Source organism: Uranotaenia lowii, chromosome 1 (genome assembly GCF_029784155.1).
Source record: "Uranotaenia lowii strain MFRU-FL chromosome 1, ASM2978415v1, whole genome shotgun sequence".
NCBI classification, from domain to species: domain Eukaryota; kingdom Metazoa; phylum Arthropoda; class Insecta; order Diptera; family Culicidae; genus Uranotaenia; species Uranotaenia lowii.
The window spans coordinates 209,515,547-209,518,665 of NC_073691.1; positions in this window are offsets into that span (position 1 = coordinate 209,515,547).

The following is a 3,119-nucleotide window of genomic DNA, read 5'->3' on the forward strand; positions in this document are numbered from 1 at the left end:
TACCCCGTTTTACGGTACACAAACAACACACGACGTATTCCAAGACATGACACTTAACGTTCTTACTAACGAAAAAAAGGAACTAAAATTACCTTTTTGTCGACCGGTTTTGGGCTCGATCTTGCCCATCTACAGGACGATGCTCGACTGATTACGTGGAAGAATACTTACACAGCATCATACTATCGTACAGTATTTGTCGAAGGGTGGTTGGTTTTTATCAACATTTTTGATGGCCAAGTTGAAAAGCGTCAAGATGCCTGGAGCGTCATCCTCGTTCATTAAAGGCCTCTCTGAAGTTGTGGTTTACATCGATTCCCAGGCATTTTAATGCAACGCTTTTCGAACACATTTTTTGAATTCCTACGGCGTCTACGGCTTTTTTATGGTCCTTATCCGTGCTTTAAATTTGCACCTTGTTTGACGAATGGTAACCGGTTGGTTACAAATCGTTTGATTTTTGTTTTAATTTTGTAGTTTTGTTTGTTTAGCTCTTGAAAATTCATGTTCCTTGTTGAGTCTGACACCAAGATAGCACCACAGTAGGCTACATTTTGCTGCTGGCTGCTGTCAACTAACAGAGTAGGAAAGGAGGATCAAATGGAAAATGGAATGAAAAAGTCGAAAAGGAAGCTTGCGTCCATATTTCGAGCTCTCTTGAAAATCAGGCGTCCGTGAGTGGAGTCCGTATTGTGTTTAGTGTTCGTGAAATTCCACGGAATTTGCCCGGAAACACCGGTTGGCTTCCTCACGGCTCGGCCCGCAGATCCCTTGTGGTCTCGCGCCTAACCGTAAAAGCAATCATCATCGTCCTCGGGTTCTGAGGAACCCTAACTCCCAAGGAGGACTTCCCTTCTCGGCCTGTCCGGATACGGGGCACTCTCGTGGGCAGGCCGATTAAACGCCAATGAAGGAAAACGCCTATGACAACTGAGTCCAGCAACGCCCGCTGGCGCCGACAGTTTCGGCACCCCGTTGATACGCCAATACATCAACGGCCCTCCTGTTTCCGGAACAGGATTTCCGGAGCCACGACGTCGCGACGCAACAGCACCTGCAGCAAACCCACGGTTAGTGAAATAATTACACGCCACACAAGACACAGAACATTGTTTATACACACAGACAACACGCCACAAGAAAACTTTAATAAAAAAAAAACATAGAAACATGAAATTTCCGGGTTCTTGTATTTTATCAGTAAAGTCCTTGGTTACCCAGTAGCCAGCCGGCTCTGAGGTTCCGTACTTTTAGAGTACCTTGCCTTGGCTGGTCTAGCCGCTGCTTTTCTCATCCGTTACAGAATATAGACTGAATACCGGGCAGGTGTTGTAAGGTATCTCGTAGATACCAGAATTTTCCTCCGGAGGCACCTTATTTTTCAGTGAGACCAATCGATCTTTTAAGATGTTGGAACTTTTGTATTTCACTTAAAAACCATGGTTGGAAAGGATCTTCCGAATACATACCATTAGTCAGTGGTGGGTGGAACGGCAAACTGAACCTTTGGGATTCTTCTTTTTCTGGTTTGAAAGTGGTAGCATTACTTCTGAACCTTTCTTTTTCGCTTTTGAACTCGCTGCTTTCCATCGGTATGTTAAACAATCGATGTGCTATTGAATAAAACGCAGCTTGATTTTGTGCATCAAAATTATTTGATGTCGGTTTTCGATGGATTCCAAATTTTAACGTGCTATCATCTTTTCTGGAGATAAGCAGGTCGAGGGAAGGGAGTTTCCCATCTTTCTCGGCGGTGAATTTGATCGAGTTGTGCTGTATGTTCTAGAGCTCAAGAGTTGGTGGATATCGTGGAGATATCGTTCTTTAACTGTGGCAAAGACGTCGACGTAGCGCCACAAAACTCGGGGGGGGGGAGTTTTTCCAGCTCAGCGAGCAAAGGGCCCATGCTGAGGCCAAAAGTCTGTTTGAAGAATCTTCCCCGAAATATGAAATACTTAGTTCTGATTCATACATAGGGACCTCAGCAGACGGAGGAGCAGGACAAACTGGACGATAATCAACAGTATTCGAGTTTGATCAGTGGTCTACTGTATATCGCCATTCATACTCGTCCTGACATAGCGGTAAGCGTCTCAACCTTGGCCCAAAAATCAATTTGTCCCACTCAGCAAGATTGGTCCGAAGTTAGGGTCATCATCTTCAGATCTCAAGATGTTCGTCGACGCCGACTGGGCTGGAGATTGCCGTGACAGGAAGTCGAATTCTGGCTTTCTTATTCTCTTCGGCGGAGGTGCAGTTGCATGGGGCTCACGGAAACAAACCTGCGTTTCCTTGAGTTCAACAGAAGCTGAATTCATCGCGTTGGCCGAAGGATGTCAAGAACTCATTTGGTTGCAGCAACTTGTACGGGAAATCGGCGAGGTTACTGAGGATCCAACCACCGTATACGAGATTACCATCAAGATGGTTGGAAGTGATCGTCTTGAGAGGAGAACCAAGCACATCGAAACGCGGTTTTTCTTCGTTCAAGATCTGCAAAAAAAGAAGCTGATTAACTTGGAATATGTATTGTCCTACCCGAAACATACTTGCTGATATCCGGACCAAACCATTGCAACGAGTTTGTCTGGAGAAGCGGCGAATTAACTCGAGGAGGAGTGTCGTAAGTAGCAGACGTGTTGTTTCGTTCTAATAATTGATAGTTATCATAGCAATCGTTTAATAGATCTTAAGTAACACAGGAACTAAAAACTCTTGAAAGCCACAGATCTTGAAATGTTTTCGCATGGTAAAGTTTTCAAAATGTGCTAAACGTGTCAAAATTTCTATCACTTTCTCCCAACACCAGTGAACTTGCTCTAACACATGATGTTGACGAAAAATTACATTCGAAAATATTCTTCAGATCGCAGCAATCTTTGCTTGAGACCGGACGTTATTTGTTGTCGTTGAGTTTTTTGTCGATTTTGTGTCTCGTGGTAGAAAATATGAAGGTATATAAATAAGTGATCGTTGATTCAAGAGTAGTATCACTGACTTTAAAGTGGAGTTTTGAAAAAAAAATGTATGCTGTGCTTTTTTAAAGAAGTTATCCGCGTGGAAGGAACGCGCCCGAAACATAGAACTAACTTTAGAATGCTAATCTGCAAATACGTTTT